General features: G+C 48.5%; 1 pseudogene; it reads right to left on the bottom strand.

Moving 5' to 3' along the window:
* Positions 1 to 9,677: 9,677 nt before the first annotated feature.
* LOC126028411 (metallothionein-1-like) lies at positions 9,678 to 11,383 on the bottom strand (annotated as a pseudogene).
* Positions 11,384 to 20,391: the final 9,008 nt, after the last annotated feature.

The raw sequence follows: 20,391 nt of genomic DNA, 5'->3' as shown, positions 1-20,391 counted from the left end.
TGTCTCTGCCTTGAAAGCGCTAGCCAAGTTTGGACCGCGGTTCAATCCCTCAGCGTCCCATATGGTCCCCCCAAGCCAGGGGCAATTTCTGTGCTCTTAGCCAGGAGTAGACCCTGAGCATCAAAGGGGTGTGGCCCAAAAAACCAAAAAAAAAATCAAAAATCAATAAATCAATAAATAAACAATAACTTATAATCAATAAATCAATAAATATATCGATCACTAATATAAATATATTAAATAATATTAATAATAAAATATCATAAATATAATATAAAATAAATATATAAATATGAATAAATATAAATAAAATAATAAATATTATTAATAACATTAATAGTAATTAAAATTAGATTAAAAATTAAAATTAAAAAGTAATGTAATAATAGATATATTATCAATAAATACGATCAATATAAATGATCTAAGAAATAATGATCCATAGGCCCTTATCAGTAACACCGAGACCTCCCCGTTCCATCCCAAGAAATTCACGCGTACTCTTCGTTCAGCTGTGGCCCCTCTGTGAAGATGCCTGTCTGCCTTTTCGCTTTTCGTCTTCTAATCCGCAGCTCCAGCTCTGCTTCTGCCGTCTTCTGTGCCTCCGTACCCGTCTGTGCCGCCGCCTCCAAGACGTGCAAGACCAGCCGTGCGCTGCCTTTGCCACAGAGCCCGGCTTTCGGACGTCGCCGAGACCACCCCGTCCCGTCCCAAGAAATCCACACTTACTCTTCGACGAGCTGTGGTCCCTCTATGGAGATGCCTGTCTGCCTTCCCAGCAGCAGCTAAGGAGCCGCCTTGCCATTTAAATGTCAGCTGCAGACCGCCCAGAATGTCCTCAGCCAATCGGAATGCAGTCTGAGGGTGAGTGACATCTCTCCTGTCACGGGACTTAGCCACACAAATCGCTGTCCGTCTTCTAGTCCGCAGCGGTGTCTGTCTTCTAATCCGCTGTCCAACTGTGTCTCCATCTCTTGGACGCTGCCGCGTTCTGCTCCTCCGTCCCCTCGTCTCTCCAGCCCGGTCTTTTTAGTCTTTGTTAGTCTTTTTGTTGTTGTTGTTTGTATTGGTTTTGGGGCCACACCCGGTGATGCTCAGGGGTTACTCCTGGCTCTGTCTCCCTCTCTTGGACGCTGCGGCGTTCTGCACCTCGTCTCCTCGTCGTCGTTCCAGTTCCGTCGTCTCCTCGTCGTCGTCTCAGTTCTGTCTGTTCTGCACCGCCGTCCCCTTGTCGCTCCAGCTCTGTCTCCCTCCAAGAGAGGCTGCGGCGTTCTGCACCTCGTCTCCTCGTCGTCGTCTCAGTTCTGTCTGTTCTGCACCGCCGTCCCCTTGTCGCTCCAGCTCTGTCTCCCTCTCTTGGACGCTGCGGCGTTCTGCACCTCGTCTCCTCGTCGTCGTTCCAGTTCCGTCGTCGTCTCCTCGTCGTCGTCTCACCAGTTCCGTCGTCTCCTCGTCGTCGTCTCAGTTCTGTCTGTTCTGCACCGTCGTCGCCTCGTCGCTCCAGCTCTGTTTGCACCGCCGTCGCCTCGCTCCAGCTGTGTCGCCGCCTCCTGGGAGGTCGCTGTTCGTCCTCAGAAGTCACTCCTGGCTTAGCGACCTTATGGGACGCCGGGGAATCGAACCGCGGTCCCTCCTAGGCTAGCGCAGGCAAAGCAGGCACCTTACCTCTAGCGCCACCGCGCCGGCCCCGCTTTTCCTCTTCAAAATCAGCTTTTCTCTCACCGTCCAGCTTTGTCTCCATCTATTGGACGCTGCCGGGTACTGCAACGCTCTCGCCTCTTCGCTCCAGCTGTGTCTTCGCCTTTTGGATGCTGCCGCGTTCTGCACCGTGTCGCCCCCCTCCTGGGAAAACCCTTCCTTTTTCTTTTTTTTTCTTTCAAATTTTTAATTCATTTTATTATTTAGCTTTAATTGTATGTAAAATATTAGAAAAAGAAAACCAAAAAATACACGTAAGAAAAGAGCTACTGAATGTCAAGAAAATCATTAGCCATTTGTATCGTTTGAAAAAGCTGCTTTCAAAAACTAAATGATTTTATTTACACATGAAGTTCTTAATTACTTGCCTAATGGAATACAATCTTTTTTGAGAATAATTAAAATTTTTATTTATTTATTTTTTGGTTTTGGGGCCACACCCGGTGACGCTCAGGGGTTACTCCTGGCTATGCGCTCAGAAGTCGCTCCTGGCTTGGGGGGACCAAATAAACGCTGGGGGATCGAACCGCGGTCTGTCCTAGGCTAGCACTGACAAGACAGACACCTTACCTCTAGCGCCACCATGCCGGGCCCTAAAATTTTTATTTTTATTTTTTTTATCCAGCTCAGAATTTCTGTAGAATTGTCATTGATAGTTTTATTTTTTTTCTTTGATTTTTTTGGGTCATACCTGGCAGCGCTCAGGGGTTACTCCTTGCTTTACGCTTAGAAATCGCTCCTGGCAGGCTCGGGGGACTATATGGGATGCAAGAATTCGAACCACCGTCCTTCTGCATGCAAGGCAAATACACTACCTTCATGCTTTCTCTTCGGACCCCTGAAAGTTTTCATTTAGCATTAGAAAGGAGTGACTTTGGGGCTGGTGAGGTGGCGCTAGAGGTAAGGTGTCTGCCTTGCCAGCACTAGCCAAGGAGGGACCACGGCCCGGCGTCTCATATGGTTCCCCCCAAGCCAGGGGCAATTTCTGAGCGCTTAGCCAGGAGTAAACCCTGAGCATCAAACGGGTGTGCCACCACCCCCCCCCAAAAAGGAAAGGAGTGACGTTATCATTTCACTTGTACTGACTTTTTTGAGACTGTTAAAAGTATAGGCAGTTCGGCCTGGAGAGATAGCACAGCAGTGTTTGCCTTGCAAGCGGCCGATCCAGGACCAAGGGTGGTTGGTTCCAATCCCAGTGTCCCATGTGGTCCCCTGTGCCTGCCAGGAGCTATTTCTGAGCAGACAACTAGGAGTAACCCCTGAGCACTGCCGGGTGTGGCCCAAAAACCAAAAAAAAAAAAAAAAGTATAGGCAACTTTTAAACCTGTCCCATATATAACGTGATTTATTTATAATAATATATACTATATTACACATATTAATAAACATAATATTACATTCTATATATTAGTGGAAATTTTATACCTCTTTAAGTATATTAAAGTATTTCCCGGCCCGGAGAGATAGCACAGTGGCGTTTGCCTTGCAAGCAGCTGATCCAGGACCAAAGGTGGTTGGTTCCAATCCCAGTGTCCCATGTGGTCCCCCGTGCCTGCCAGGAGTTATTTCTGAGCAGACAGCCAGGAGTAACCCCTGAGCACCTCCGGGTATAGCCCCCCAAAAAACAAAAAAATAAAAAAAAAAGTATTTCTAATATTTAAATTGGAATACTGCCACCAAGATTTTCTGGTTTCTGTGCCCTAAAGTTATAATTACTACTGATATTTTACTTTTATTTATTTATTTTATCATTATTATTATTTATTTTTGGTTTTTGGGCCACACCCGGTGACGCTCAGGTGTTACTTCTGGCTATGCGCTCAGGAGTCGCTTCTGGCTTGGGGGACCATAAGGGTCGCCAGGGGATCGAACCGCGGTCCATAGTAGGCAAGCGCTGGCAAGGCAGACACCTTACCTCTAGCACCACGGCGCTGGCCCTATTTTAATTTTTTAACTAAAACCCAACTACAAACAAGTCATAATCACGGTGTTTAAACAAAGACACTATTATAAGGAAAGAAATTAAAAATAGGGGCCGGGCGGTGGCGCTCGAGGTAAGGTGCCTGCCTTACCTGCGCTAGCCTAGGAGACGGACCGCGGTTCGATCCCCCGGCGTCCCATATGGTCCCCCAAGCCAGGAGCGACTTCTGAGCGCATAGCCAGGAGTAACCCCTGAGCGTCACCGGGTGTGGCCCAAAAACCAAAAAAAAAAAAAAAAAAAAAAAAAAAAAAAAAAGAAATTAAAAATAAATCTTCAATCCATTTTCTTCTTTCTTTCTTTCTTTCTTTCTTTCTTTCTTTCTTTCTTTCTTTCTTTCTTTCTTTCTTTCTTTCTCTCTCTCTTTTTCTTTCTTTCTTTCTTTCTTCTATCTTTCTTCTTTCTTTCTCTCTTTCTTTCTTTTTCTCTCTTTTTTTTTTTTTTTTTTTTTTTTTTTTTTTTTTTTTTTTTTGGTTTTTGGGCCACACCCGGTGACGCTCAGGGGTTACTCCTGGCTATGTGCTCAGAAGTCGCTCCTGGCTTGGGGGACCATATGGGACGCCGGGGGATCGAACCGCGGTCCTGTCCAAGGCTAGCGCAGGTAAGGCAGGCACCTTACCTCTTGCGCCACCGCCCGGCCCCTCTTTTTCTCTTTTTCTTGCTTTCTTCCTTCTTTCTTTCTTTCTCTCTTTCTCTCTTTTTCTTGCTTTCTTCCTTCTTTCTTTCTTTCTCTCTCTCTTTTTCTTTCTTTCTTTCTTCTTTCTTTCTTTCTCTCTTTCTCTCTTTTTCTTGCTTTCTTCCTTCTTTCTTTCTTCTTCCTCTTTCTTTCTTTCTTTTTCTTGCTTTCTTTCTTTCTTTCCCTTTCTTTCTTTCTTTTCTTTCTTTCTTTCTCTCTTTTTCTTTCTTTCTTCTTTCTTTCTTTCTCTCTTTTTCTTGCTTTCTTCCTTCTTTCTTCTTCTTTCTTCTTTCTTTCTTTCTTTTCTTCCTTCCTTCCTTTTTTCCTTCCTTCCTTCCTTCCTTTCTTCCTTCCTTCCTTCCTTCCTTCTTTCTTTCTTTCTTTCTTTCTTTCTTTCTTTCTTTCTTTCTTTCTTTCTTTCTTTCTTTCTTTCTTTCTTTCTTTCTTTCTTTCTTTCTTTCTTTCTTTCTTTTTTTCTTTCTTTCTTTCTTTCTTTTCTTTTCTTTTCTTTTCTTATCTTTCTCTTTTTACATCGGAGTCCCCTCTCAGCTGCAGCCCTGTCGCCTCCTCCTAGGAGGCCGCTTTCAGTCTTTTAATTCTCAGTCCCCTCGCCTCTCCAGCCCAGTCTCCCAACTCTTGAACGCTGCCTTCTTCTGCGCCGCTGTCCCCTCGCCAATCCAGCCCTGTCGCCGCCTTCTCGGAGACCGCCATCTTCTGTGCCGCCGCCTCCAAGACGCGCGAGACACGCCGGTGCGCTTCCTTGGCCCACAGAGCCCTGCTTGAGGACGTCGCCTTAGCCCAGAGGGCCGCCTTGCGCCTCTCGGCCCCCACTCCACGGAGCCGGCCGGCCACCGCCCTGACTAGCAGCCCGGAGGCTGGCTCCCGCTTTTTGGAGCGCGCACTCGCGCTGGGGCCTGGGGCCCTGTGTGCTCTGGGAATGGAGTTCCTAGCCCTGGGTCAAGACACAGACGGACTCGCCCACTGTCCCTGCCTGAGACATCTAGAGTCCAGAGCCATCAGGCTCAGCTGCTCTCCCCACGGAGAGGTCGTGGGTGTGTGAGCTCGGCTAGTCAGTCAGTCGTTCCCTGGGGCCTGCCCCATCCCAGTGCGCTGCAGGAACACCTGGGCTCCATCTGGCAGGGAGTGGAGGTGGGACCTTCAGGAACAAACCTGCTCACAACCTGGGGGCATCCTTTATTAGGGGGCTGGTGATTCTATCCAATGGAAGAAAAGGGAGCCATCCCATTGCTTGATACAATCGCCTAGGTACTTCTCTATATACAGAGTGCGGTCCTATTTTTGGAGGGGCCACATTCAGTGCTGCTAATGACTTGGTCTGGCCTCTGTCCTCAGGGATCACTGTCCTCTGTCCTCCCAGTGGTGCTCAGGGGAACATGATGTGATTTCAGGTCCCTAACCCGAGTGGGCACAGGTGATGCAAGTGCCTGAATCCCTGTGCCGTCTCCCAACCCTCTGCATAAGCGTCTGTGGGTCTGCTTCTCTGACATAAACAGATGCACCTTTTCATGGCGACGAAGATTGGGGTCTGTAGCCTCACGATATACCTGTAGCAATAAGAGTAGCTTGAACGTTCGGTTCAATTTAAGGGTGAGGGCCTGAGGGTGTGAGCAACAGGCTTTCCTGTTCCTGCTCCAGATCCCTTGAGACTAGAAACTCCTTTTCTTTTCTTTTCTTTTCTTTTTTGTTTTTGTTTTTGGGTCACACCCGGCAGTGCTCAGGGGTTATTCCTGACTCCAGGCTCAGAAATTGCTCCTGGCTGGCACGGGGGACCATATGTGGTGCCAGGATTCAAACCGATGACCTCCTGCATGAAAGGCAAACGCCTTACCTCCATGCTATCTCTCTGGCCCCAGAAACACCTTTTCTTTAGGCTCTCTACTTCAAGATATCTGGGTGGTGTCAAAGACACCACCCAGATATCTTTTTTTTTTTTTTTTTTTTTTTTTTTGGTTTTTGGGCCACACCCGGTGACGCTCAGGGGTTACTCCTGGCTATGCGCTCAGAAGTCGCTCCTGGCTTGGGGGACCATATGGGACGCCGGGGGATCGAACCGCGGTCCGTCTCCTAGGCTAGCGCAGGTAAGGCAGGCACCTTACCTCGAGCCACCCAGATATCTTGAAGTAGGGCTACTAGGGTCCTTCAACAATGCAGCACACCTGATTCTCTATTTTGCAGGTAATGCAACCTCTCCTGTGCTAGGAATGACAAGGATGAGATTGTGACATATATATATATATATATATATATGTCAGAAAAAAACCTCATATATATATATATATGAGATTTTTTTTCTGGGCCACACCCCTTTGGTGCTCAGGGGTTATTCCTGGCTACGCGCTCAAATTGCCCCTGGCTTTGGGGGACTATATGGGACTTCAAGGGATCAAACCATGGTCATTTCCTTGGCTAGTGCTTGCAAGGCAGACACCTTACCTCTAGCGCCACCTCGCCGGCTATATATATATATATATATATATATATATATATACACACACACATACATATATATATATAATATAGATGTATATAGATATATTGATTTTGAGGGCCACAGTGGCAGTGCTCAGGGATTATTTCTGGATCTGCATTCTCAGACTCTCTTGTCTATGCCCCCATAAAGTCCACAGATGAGAGTTTAGGGCCCTGTGTCATGCTCAGTGCAGCAGCGGGGTTCTATGCGCTTCTCTTAGCTTCCTTGTTGCTCTGAGTGCTTTGGGACTTTAGTTTTGATCTTTGGAGGCAGAACATAGCTGGACTCTCCCACTGCCCCTCTCTGAGAGGTCAGGGGGCCTGGATCTAGAGCCCAGAGCCATTAGAACCAGCTGCTTTCCCCACGGAGAGGTAGTTGTCTGTGTGGCCTCCGACAGTTTCTTCCTCCTCTGTTCTGATCCTTACTCCTATGAAGAACAAAGTCCAAAAGTGATGGGGAAGGCATGGCACCTAGGGCAGTGACATTTTACTCTGCTTTCCTGAAACTGACGATAGAGTCTAATTTTCTCGAGGACTTCAGTCAGTAGAATCCCATCTGTCTTTGTCCTGCTAACAGAGCACTGTTCAGGGGCTTTCTCTCCAATGACTTGTTAAGGGACTATTAGGTATCAGTGGCTCCAGCTGGAAGTTATCATAATACCATCTGTCTGCACATGAGTGCCCTCACACATACTGAGGCCATTAGGACAGTCCACCCTAACCCTAATCCTGACCCTTGCACAGAGCACCGGGGTTACCCTAAGCTGCTGTCAGCTCCCTCTGCTGACAGTCCCTCTGCTATGGGACTTCAAATTCAATTATTTTGAGCCAGGACACAGCTGGATTCTCTGCACTGCCCCTTCTAGAGATCAGGAGGCTGGATCTAGAGTCCAGATCCATCAAGACAGCTGCTCTATCCACATTGAGGCTGAGGGCTATATGACCTCAAGTAGTTACTTCCCTCCTTTGTGCAGATCCTGTACAGAACCAACCATTAGGAATGGGTAAGGCTTAGTGCCTTTGGCAGTGGCCCAGCACAATGCTGTCTTGCATATTTTGAGGAGAGAGATTTTGAGGACAGATTTTGAGGTTTCTTAGGACCTTCAGTCAGCAGGATTCCCACCTGTCTGTGTCCTCCAATCAGAGCACTATTTCAGCAGCTTTCACTCCAAGGACTTGTTAGGGGCCCTGAGATGATTCACTGGCTCCTGCATAAGTCAGTTGTCACATCTGGCAACTGGCACATGGACTGAGACCATCAGGACAGTTCCAATATCTGGAATCCTAGAACCAGAAACTTAGCAATTTGTCGGAGCCAAAAGATTCTCTGCCCAGGTGTGAGTGTGGGTCAAGAGGCCTGATGTGATATGTGAGGAAGTGCTGGCCAGGAGCAGGTGCTATTCACTTAGTTCCACAGAGCCACTGTTTTGTTTCCAAGGCAGGAGAGTTTTAGCTCTGTGAGGTGTGCTATCCCTGAGACAGGGCAGACAATGACTCTGCATCTTTGCACCAGGTGGCCAAGGAGCATCTGCTGCCACAGGGCAGCTGCAGACACATTCAGTCCTGAGCTCTGCCCACTGTTATTCAGTTCTCAACTTCAAACTATTCCTCCTCAATAGTTCTCAAGGCACACTCGTTAGGATTATGTAAAAATGACTCTGTGCCTCCTCTTTCTCCTCCTCCTAAAACACCCCACAGCCTGTGAACTAAAGCAGCCCACACAGGTATACTAATTTCCCTTCTGAGTCAGCGTCAGTGACACTCCAGTTCCAATAAACAATAAACAAAGCTTATGCCTTTGCTGGTCTCAGGGCTTAGAGGACAGGCTTCAGCCTGACCTAAGAGAGGCTCCAATACTGGAGCCACAAATCATAGGGAGTGCTCCAGACACAAGTGGCGAGGTCCTGTTAGAGATATTAGGTGTTCCTGGGACTTGATATCTGGGATGTGATTGCCAGTGCCACTTCAGAAGGATCCACACCCTAGGTATATTGTGATTGCTCTAGAGTTCTAGGGACAACCTGCACAAATTGTCTAATCATTCCTGTCCATTTTCTTAGATAACTTTGCACTTCCATGACATATTTGTGTTGTTGTAATATGTGTGATTAATCAAACATAGTTGTAAAGGGCCAGAGAGGTAGAGCTGGCAAAGGCATGCAAACCAGCATGAGTTGAACCCCAGCATAACTTATAGCCTCCCAGCCCACTAGGACTGATCCTAAGAAGCTGAACTCAAGAACACCCAGAAAACTGGTGGTGAAGCTCAAATAAAAACAAAAATGTTTTGCATAATATCTTTTCTAAAATTGTTTAATAATAGTTTAATTTGGGGAGGAAAATCCTAGCAATATAGTTGAGGGGCAATGCAGTGTTAGTATCAAACTCAGGGACTTAAAATATCTCCATTCCTTTGGTGGAAATCAGGCAAAGAAGATGGGATTACTTGGCTTCTACCCTAAGGGCTTCATTGGACAGAATTCCAGGAGGGAACTCCACTTATCCTATAGCCCAATGAAATTTAGAGGATAGCTAAGGGGAAAAATAGACAATCTGTCTGTTTGAAAAACCCAGAAACACAGAGGCCAAAGCAGACAAACTTTTGGGAATTCACCCCCCCCTATAATTTTTCCAACATTCTAGGAGGAACCAAGTCCATTTTCCCAAGGCACAGAGAAGACCCATAGCCAGAATAAAGCCAACAACTTTTATTTCTGTTCTCATTGCCCAGAACACAAATGAGAGCCAGAAGTTCAGGCCCATAGGGCAGGCCTTGTTCTATCTGTATGTTGCTCTATGTACACCTGGGGGGATATGGACTCTGCCTCACTAAGTTCATGCACAGCAGCTACACTTGTTTGATGCCCCTTTGAAGGTGCAGCCCTGGGCACACTTGACACAGTCTGGAGAACAGCAGGAGCAGCACCCTGCAAAGAGAGGCAGAGTTGTGGGCAGACACTACCACATTCCTCCCCAGGGACCCTAAAAAGCTATGGGTATCATGAGCTCTGCCTGAATCCAGGCCATTATCTTGAAATTGCCTGAATCTGAGTCCTCCAGGGACAAAAAAGACAGGCTGACACTGGCCCCCAAACCAAATCAGAATAGCAGGAAGCAGAAGAAGCACATCCAACTCAGCTCTGTCCATGGCAACCTGGATGGGTCTCCATTTTCCCTATCCCAGATTAATTGCCACCAACCACCTCAATGGTCCTCAAACTCTGTCTAAGTCTCCTGCTGTAGTATTTAGGGGTCTCTGCACCCCCATAACCACCATGTCCTAGAGCTCTACTCACTTTTCTTGGAGGAGCTGCATTTGCAGTCTTTGCATTTGCAGGGGCCCAGGCAGGAGCAGGATCAGCCTGTAGAGGAAGACAGAGAGTCAGGCAGAGTGTGAGGAGGAGGGAAACTCAGGGAGAAGTATGTGGGGTGGGGGCGACCCAGTCCAACCATAAATACTCTGACCCTTTCAAAATTCTACTTGTCTAGTGTTCTGGAGTCTGGTTCCAAAAAAGAAAAAAAAAATAGAAAAGAAAAAAACAAACAAAATAACAAAACAAAACCCACAAATATACAAATTAAAATTAAAAATTAAAATGAGAGTGTGCCAGAGTTCTATGTCAGGGGTTAAAGCCCTTTACTAGCATTAATCAAGCTTTGCTGGAAGGACAGTTTGGCAGATGTTTCCCCATCTCCACTAGAATCACACAGAACACAGAATCAGGTGTAAGAGTCCTGGCCAAAAACAGAGGGGGGAGGGAGAAAGAGAGGGAGAGAGGGAGAGAGGGAGAGAGAGGAGAGAGGGAGAGAGAGGAGAGAGGAGAGAGGGAGGGGAGAGAGAGCAAGCAGAGGGGAGAGGGAGGGAGGAGAGAGGAGAGGGGATGGAGAGAGGGGAGAAAGGGGTGGGGGAGGGGGAGAGGCAGGAGAGGGGGAGTGGGGAGCGAGGGGAGAGGGAGGGACAGGGATGGAGGAGAGGGGAGATGGGGAGAGAGGGGAGAGAAGAGGGAGAGGGGAGAGAGGAGGGAGAGGGGAGAGAGGGGAGAGGGAAGGGGAGAGCAGTGAGAGAGGGGAGAGAAGGGAGAGAGGGGAGAGGGGGAGGGGGGTGCGAGGGGAGAGGGTGCGAGAGGGGAGAGGGGGGAGAGAGGGGGGAAGGGGGAGAGGGGGAGAGGAGAGAGGAGAGAAAAGAAACGAAACCAGAGCACTATCACAGCGGGAGGGCACACACTTGACACCCACTGGCCTATTCCCTACCTCCTCTGATACCCTCACCTGCCAGAGTAATTCCTGAGTGGTGCAGAACCAGGAGGTAACTCCTGAGCATTGCTAGGTATAGTCCACAAACAAAATCAAGTAAGGCACAAAAGGCAAAGAAAAGTAGTGGAGCTGAGTTATTTTCAGGACAGGCTGAAAATGAATCCTGATGAGGCACTGCCACTCTTGCCCTCATACTTGCTGCAGGCCAGACTCCCTATGTGTCTGGGTAAACAGTTTTAGCTCAGAGAGGGCATCTTACCAGTACTGCAAGAACACTTGAGGTCCATTTGGAAGTGTAGGGATCAGGGAGCTCTGAAACTGAGAGTCTGAATCCGGATGCAGGAGGCTGGAGGCTGGTTATGCCCACATAAGACTGAGGCTAGATGTAGAGGTTCCAAGGATGCACTTGGTTTTGGAAGATTTAGAGACTCCTGGGGATTCTGGGCTAACTTTTAGGGGAGAAGGCAGGGCAGAGCTGCCCCACCCTGCACCCTCCCAGATGATCTGCTCTAATTGCCCTTCTGCTGGACTGTGCCACAGGCAGAGAAGGACCCTCCTTAGCTGGAGAAGATGATTCAGAGTCACACAAGCCCCACCTGGGCATATCCTGTGGTTATAATCAGGGGGCTCCTGTATACAATCTCCAGTGATCTACTGTGATTGTCCAGATGGCCCATATTTGTGCCCATTTAGTCCCTGTTTGTGGTAATGGTGTGCTTTTAAATTCTTTGTTGGATGTTTGTGAATCCACAAATAGTTCCCAGAATGAGAAATTGATTCTCATCCCCTTGTCCCCTTTTGGGGGAGATCTTGGTAATATTTATCCACAGCAAATAATCCACACAGACAGGAGGGTTAAGGGTTAAAAGGTTGGGTGAGGAGAGTCCTTTGTCAGCCTGCTGCTAGCTCCAAAACCCCTCCAGCCAGCCAGCCAACTCTGGCAAAAGACCCCCCAACTCCAGGAACCTAAGCTATTTATTTGGCTCTCAACAATGCCCCCACCTGGAGGGTCAAGGTGGGACAACAGTCAAAGGATAATCTTATGGAAATATTTTCATATACAACACCTGATTGCTGCTATGTCATTGATCCAAGCTGAGACATGGACCTCATCATATGTTCAGAGAGTTTCAGTAACCAGGCATTACTTGTTCTTTCTCATTAGGATCTCGAGAACTTTCTCCTCACACAATCAGTCTCCTCCTCTGCAATCTACTTCTCACCTGGATCAGACTGGTGGCACATTACCCAGGCCTCTTTGCCTCTTTCTACTTAGTTTGCTTATTGTTGTGGGGTCACTTCTGGTGGTACTCAGGGATTACTCCTGACACTGAGCTCAGCGATGTCTCTTTTTTTCCTCTTTTTTGGAGATGGGCAGAGGGGGAGAGGGGAGAGGAGGAGAGGTGAAAGGGGAAAGGGAAGAGGGGAGAGGAGAGGGAAGAGGGGGAGAGAGGAGAGGGGAGAGGATGGGAGAGGGGAGAAAGGAGAGGAGGGGAGAGGGGAGGAGGAGAGGAGGGGAGAGGGGAGGGGAGAGGAGAGAGGGGAGAGAGGAGAGGGGAGAGGAAAGAGGGGAGAGGGGAGAGGAGGAGAGGTGAAAGGGGAAAGGGAAGAGGGGAGAGGAGAGGGAAGAGGGGGAGAGAGGAGAGAGGAGAGGATGGGAGAGGGGAGAAAGGAGAGAGGGGAGAGGGGAGGGGGAAAGGAGAGGAGGAGAGAGGGGAGGGGGAGAGGAGAGAGAGGAGAGGGGAGAGAGGAGAGGGGAGAGGAAAGAGGGGAGATAACGTGATAACTCTTAGGCCCCTAGGACAGGTTTTTAACTTAATGTACATATGGGGGGAGGGGAGAGACACAGACACAGACACAGAGATTTGGAGCATTTCCCAGCAGTGCTCAGGATCTACTCCTGCCTTCGTACTTGGGGGCTTAGGAGTCTTTCCTGGTCATCATCAGAATCATGTAGTGCCAGGGACAGAGCCAGAGTATAGGTATAGAAAGCACATTAGATGCATTGATCCCAAAATAACATGATGCATATGTACTATTTTGAGGCAAGAAAGAGGAGCACAGGCAGGTACTGTTCCCTAGAGTGAGTGACAGAGGTTTGCTCTTTTATTTTCTTTTTAGTATACCATATGTTTAATTAAATGAAATGTCCTTCAGTTTTTACAAACTTCCAGGAACCATATTCTTAGAATCATTTCTTTTTTTTTTTAAATATTTTTTCTTTATTTAAACATCTTGATTACAAATATGATTGTGATTTGGTTTCAGTCATGTAAAGAACACCCCCCCCCCTTCACCAGTGCAACATTCCCACCACCAATGTCCCAAATCTTTCTCCATTCAACCCCAGCCCTACCTGTACTCTAGACAGGCTTTCCAGTTCTCTCATTCATTCACATGATTATGGTAGTTCTCAATGTAGTTATTTCTATAACTGCACTCACCACTCTTTGTGGTGAGCTTCATGAAATGAGCTGGAAGTTCCAGCCCTCCGCTCATTATCTCTGAGGATTGTTGCAAAAATGACTTTTATTTTTCTTAAAACCCATAGATGAGTGAGACTATTCTGCGTCTCTCTCTCTCTCCCTCTGACTTATTTCATTCAGCATGATAGATTCCATATACATCCATGTATAGGAAAATAGAGGTTTGCTCTTGCAAGCTGACTGCAACTTCCTAGCCTCTAAGATGCTCTTGCCCCATGCCACATCAGGAGTGCACACATGGGAGATTAGCGCCCTGAGTCCTTCGAAGAGCAGCAGCAAGAGTCCCTGGACTGCTCTCATGTCCCTCTATGGCCCAGTGTGCTCTGGGACTTTAGTTTCTATTCCCAGAGGCAGGTCACAACTGGACTCCCCCACCCCACTTCCTGAGATATGAGGGGGATGTGGTGTACCCTAAGACCCACCCATTTCTGGGAGGGGTCTGAACCGGATAGTAGGTGTAACTTTACCTGCAAGCCCCTCCCATTCCTGGGAGGGGTTTGGAAAAAGGTAGATAAGGTTGGGACCAAGGGAATTCGGCCCTTTTGGCTCTTTGCCCTTTTGGCCGTTTCTCTCTTGGCCCGGCTTGGCTTCCTGGCTTTTGGATCTTTGGGCCGCATGGAGCCCAAAGGGAAGATGGCTAACAGGAGATAAGATGCAGGGCTAGCAAAATATAGCTGAATGCTTAAAAGGTTGACATAGGCCACACACCTGTGGTGGCTAGGGCATAAATAAAGATGATTCTTCCTGAAGCCTGCGTGTGAGTGAGTCTTGATTACGCCAACTACCTGGGCCTGGAACTTGCCAGCTGGATGGGGGATGAAGCCACGTGGCTGGGGCCTAAGCACAAAGGCCTCCATCCACCGCCATCCAGCCCCATCGTTAATTATTTAATGCAACAGAGCCCAAAGCCCTCAGGACCAGCTGCTTTCCCCATAGGGAGGTTGTGGGCTGTGTGACCTTGGGTCTTTGTCGCTTCCTCTGTGCTGGTCCTGACTCCTGTGGGGGCACCCATGATAGGGAAGACTTAGTGCCTGTGGCACCCCTTTGTTTGGAGGCTTCCGTAACCCCAGCCAGGGTGTTTCTGCAGGGGCCAGTTGAAATTGCATGTTGTTGGGGGTGGGTTGGGCGAATGTGCAGAGGGGGCATGCAGGTCATGGTAGGTGCTAGTAGGCGGGGTTCTAGAAGGACAGGGCGGGGAAGCGGGCAGTCGGACAGTCTGGAGGGATGGAGGACGGACATACACAGAAATAAACAGAGGTGATGGGGACAGATGCACATATGCAGAACAGAGTACAGAGGACAAGCCCATGGACAAGGACAGACATTTTTGATGGAATTGGCAGGGAGGGGCGGACAGGAGACTGAGGGGGGATAAGAACGAAGCCGCAGACAGAGTCAGAGCCACAGCAACATGGTTTATTGAGCCCCATAGCAGGGCCACGAGTGATCCGGCGTCCCTGACGGGTCTGTCAACCAGCCAAGACCATGGGCCTTGAATGAGTCACAGTCTCTAGCCGTTCGGACCAAATCTCGTTCCCCACCCTGCAGGTTGTGGGCACAACAGACTTGCGGTGTGCCCTCCCTCCATGGGCAGAGTCCTCCAACTGGGATAGGTTTTGGAATGCTGGAGAAAGTGACGCGTTCTGCAGTCGATGGTCTTGGCAGGCCACTTGGTTGGTTAAGGTGAAGGTGGTCGTTCTAACCACTTTGGTGGTCCTGCAAAATGGTGTAGCTCCAAGTTTTGGCCCGTGGAGCCCAGCAATAAGTGATATTTTTTGGATCCAATAATACTGCCTGGTACTCTACACACTTGCTACCCACTACCTAGCACAGCTAATCTGTGCACGTTCTCTACCCTCTGGCCACTAGCTGACAACTAAATCAAGAGTGAGTTGAGCTGCAAAACAGGACTTGCGCAGCTGGCAGCCTGTGTTGCTGTTGGTTTGCCTCTGCTCCACACATGAGCTCCAAGCACTTGATTAAAGCTTACAGTTATTCTAGGAATACCTATAGGATTATGAATGCATGAATACTCTACGTGACTCTATCTCTGATTAATCGTGTGCCTCTACCAGGAAGGTCTTGCTTTGACGTGATATACTGAGCCTTCACTAGGGTGGATGGTGTTTGGTAAGGAGGTCGTTGACACCATAGGAGTCGAGGAATCTGGAATTCCCCTGGCGAGGGCCCAGTGGCCAGTGGCATAAACCTGGCAGTGAGGGAACACATGACCCCTCCTTGCCAGATGGGGCAGCCATGTGAATAATACAGCGCATCTCTATGCCCTTTTCGTCCAGTGCTGTGATCTGGAATGCCACGAATAAAAGGAACCCATTGAAGTCATGATCTTCTACTGTATTGGGACGCAGATGGACTGGTAGGATAGAATCAGTTTGTTCCCACGCACACCATAGAAGTGCTCCCCTCTTGACCATAACCCTGTTGAGGAAATGAAAATTAAGGTAGTACCTCCCACAGGGAGGGTCAAGGGGGGGCACTTAAAAAAGCATTCAAGGCTTCTTCCAACACACACCCTATCCCAAAGTAAACTGCCCTTCTTGACTCTCTGTGGAGAAAGGGGCATTGGATATAGTCCCAGTGGGATTGAAGGAAGTGTTTAGATTGTTGTCCAACTAACATGCCACAAACATTTGCCTCTTGACCATAAAGGGAATTTCATGGACTAACACTCCGGATGGGGCTTAAAGGGAGGTACTTACTTGACACTAGGATGTAGCAATATGCATGTTGCATAGGATTCACAAGCCACCTATAAAGAAGGCTGTATTATGCACACCAAGCAAGTCCAGATCACAAGGATTCAAATGGTATCTGCAACGAATAACCGGAACACTGTTCATAAGCATGTGCAGTCATGATGTTGAGAGTGAAGATCACCAGAAGCACCTCCCTTTCAGTTCCCACCTCTCAGGGTTTACTGCCACAATAGAGACCACCATGCCTGAGCTAACCACAATCAGGGCCACAGTTAATTGCAACACAATCAATACTATTATCAGTAATACAGCCCAAGCCAAGAGAAGGTGGAGGCAAGCACAGTTCAAGACAGCCACCCTCTTGCCCATGAGTGATACCTATCCCATACTTAGGCATAATGACTCTACTTAGAAACTATGTCTAAGTGTGAATACCAGCATTGTTTTGATATTTGGCTTCATCAGTGGCTTGACCCTCTGTAATGCCTGGAGTTCTGATAGAAAGAACAGATCCAAGGGGCAAAGTGAGAGCACAGTGCTAGGGTATTTGCCTTGTTTGTGACTGATCTGGGATGGACCCAGATCCATCTCTGGTATCCCATATGGTCCCCATGCCTGCCAGGAGCTATTTCTGAGAGCAGAACCAGGAGTAAACCCTGAAGGCTGCCTGATGTGTGCCCCCCCACGAAAAAAACAGGTCCAGAACATATTCTAAAAGTGATGGGGGCTATAACAATTTACCTGAAACGCCCTCAGGTCTCCAATACCCTACAAATCCATTAAGGTTTATTATTATTATTTTTCAGCTAAATAGAGCAGTGGGTGTTATATTCCATCTTTTGTGATACTAAGGTTAATAATTTCTGAAAACCACTGCCATCGGATCAGCCAAGGTTTATGATTGATCAATCAGTATTGAAAGCCATCATTGGCATAAGTCAGTAAGTCACTTAAGCCATAAAGACTTAGTATTTAGACTGTTACATGACCAGTAAGCCCTAAGGGCTAATTGACATATTTGCACAAACCATAAAGATTTTCTGATTTTGCTTAACTTATAGTCATTAACTGAACAGTCATTAACTTAACTTAAGTGCTTAACTTAATTGTCATTGAGACTATTAAGCACCTTGGTCATTAAGACTAGTAAGCCAGGGGCCGGGTGGTGGCGCTGAAGGTAAGGTGCCTACCTTGCCTGTGCTAGCCTAGGACGGACCGCGGTTCGATCCCCCGGCGTCCCATATGGTCCCCCAAGAAGCCAGGAGCAACTTCTGAGCGCATAGCCAGGAGTAACCCCTGAGCGTCACAGGGTTTGGCCCAAAAACCAAAAAAAAAAAAAAAAAAAAAAAGACTAGTAAGCCATAGTTTAATCAAGACCTATCAGTATTATGCACATCAGTGCATAATATATCAACAAATAATCAATATATCAGTAAATAAAATTTCCAGGGGCTGGTGAGGTGGCGCTGTAGGTAAGGTGTCTGCCTTGCAAGTGCTAGCGAAGGAAGGACTGCGGTTCGATCCCCTGGCATCCCAGGGGCGATTTCTGAGCGCTTAGCCAGGAGTAACCCCTGAGCATCAAAAGGTGTGGCCCAAAAAAAACAAAAAAAATTTTTCCAATAAACAGTATCATACGGCATTTATTATTGATGTGATTGATAACACATCACATCAATAATCCATAGAAACCATATGTCATTTCAGAGGCCTGCCATGTAGCTGGCTCCCCTAGGTAGCCCTGCCCATGAAGGGTTAATAGCTAGCCTTCCCACCACAATAAAAGGTTCCTTTGAGAAGTTCTGGCTCAAGGTACAAAGAGGTAAACTGAGTTCACATTAACATAGCCCTCTCCCATATATTTCAATCAATGGGGCTTGGCCTCAGGATCAATATCCACATCATTAATAGATACTAGCATTAACCATATTGTCAATCCCCCAGAACTCTAGTTTCCATCAAAGGCCCGCCTTGTAGGTGGGTCCTCTCGGTATCCCTTCCCCGAAAGGACCAATAGCCACCGGTCCCATGGTGCTACTCTATACTACTGGGAAGTGGTAGCCCAAGGTATATTAGCACCACTGAGACACACTTGATTCTCTATTGATTGACTAATAATCAATATGTATTCCCTCCATACATAACAATCAATAGGCCATAAGCCGAGACTACTCCGTTAAATTTAAAAAAAAAAAAAAAAGCCACACTTACTTTTAGTAGATCTGTGGTTCCTGTATAGAGATACCTGTCTGCTTTTGAAAGGCAATGAAGTCCCTGTCAGTAACAGCTAAGGAGCCCAGAACCGCGTTTCCATTTATATGTCCGCTGGGAACCGCCCAGAATCCCCTCAGCCAATCGGGATGCAGGCTGAGAGTGTCGCTTGACATGTGACTTAGTCGCACTTGGTGCGGCCCCGCAGTTGGTGCAGCCTCCGGTACTGGGTTTGGTTTGGCCGCGAGCCCACACACTTGGTGCGGCCCCAGGTTCAAGGTTTGCCAACGCACTTGGTGCGGCCCCAGGTACCGGGTTTGGCACTTGGTGAAGCACCAACTCTAGGAGTTCGTGCGGCTCCGCCTCCAACCTACTGCACAAGTGCGGCCCTCCGCAGGACTTGGTGAGGCCCCGCCTCCCAGACCTGTTGCGTCCCGCCCCACCGCACTGGGTACGGCGCCGCCCCCGCCGCAACGGAGGCCGAAGGCGAACCGGTGCTGGTGATGGCACCCAGGTCCGGCGGCATCTCGGCCGCTCACCCCTGTCGCCGCCTCCTTGGAAGCCGCCTTCCGTGCCGCCGCCTCCAGACGCGCAACACACGCCCGCGCGCTTCTTTTCCACGCGCCCGAGAGCGGGCCGGGTCGGGTCGGACCGGGCCTCCGACTCAGAGGACACCGCGGGGCGAAGCCTTAGGCCAAGAGCCCGGAGGTAGGAAGTCGCCGAGCCTCTTGGCCTCTACGGAGCCGCCCGGCCACCGCCCTAACCAGTAACTGCAGCTGTTTCCAGCGCGCCCTGGCCGGCCTGGTGCCTTCCGCTTTTTGGAGCGCGCTCTCGCGCTGGGGCCTGTGGCCCTGTGCTCTCTGGGACTTCAGATTCTAGCCTTTGAACCAGGACACACAGCTGGACTCTCCCACTGTCCCTTCCTGAGAGACTAGAGTCCAGAGCCATCAGGCCCAGCTGCTCTCCCCACGGAGAGGTCCTGGGCTGTGGGACCTCCGATCTCAGTCAGTCGTTCCCTCGTGCCTGTCCCATTTCATTATGCTGCAGGAACATTTGGGCTCCATCTGGCAGTGAGTGGAGGTGGGACCTTAACAAACAAACCTGCTCACAATCTGAGGGCATCCTTTAGGTTAGGGGGCTGGTGATTCTATCAAATGAAAGAAAATGTAGTTATTCAATTTCTTCCTTCAATGACCTAGGTACTTCTCTATGTAAGTATAGTCATATTTCGGAGGGGTCACACTCAGTGGTGCTAATGGCTTAGTCTTTACTCTGTTCTCAGGGATCACTGTCCTCTGTCTTCCAGGTGGTGCCCAGGGTTGCATTATGTGATTCCAGGTCCCTAACCCGAGTGGGCACATGTGATGCAAGTGCCTGAATCCATGTGCTGTCTCCCACCTCTCTGCATATGTGTCTGTGGATCTGCTTCTCTGAGACAAACAGAAGCCCTTTTCGTGGCAACAAAGATTGAGGTCTGTAGCCTCATAGCTTGAACATTCGGTAACACTGAGTCAGTTTAAGGGCAAAGAGGAGCATCCCAGAGTCTGTGAGCAACAGACTGTCCTGCTCTTGCTCCAGATCCCTTAGGACTGGAAACTCCTCTGTGGGCCCAGCGGTCACCCCAAAGACACTACCACCACATGTTGAAACAGGGCCACTAGGGTTCTTCAGCCACGTAGAACACCTGGCTTCCTGGTTTGCAGGGAATGCGACCTCTCCTATGCTAGGAATGGTGCAGATGAAATTGTGAGTCTTTTTATTTATTTATTTATTCATTTATTTATTTGGTTTTGGGCCACACCTAGAAGTGCTCAGGTGTAACTCCTGACTCTGCACTCAGAAATCACTCCTGATGGGGTCAAGGGGCCATATGGCATGCCATGG

The sequence above is a fragment of the Suncus etruscus genome, chromosome 14 (genome assembly GCF_024139225.1).
Source record: "Suncus etruscus isolate mSunEtr1 chromosome 14, mSunEtr1.pri.cur, whole genome shotgun sequence".
Lineage (NCBI taxonomy): Eukaryota > Metazoa > Chordata > Mammalia > Eulipotyphla > Soricidae > Suncus > Suncus etruscus.
Note: the sequence above shows the minus strand (reverse complement) of the source record. Positions and strands in the feature narration are given on the sequence as shown.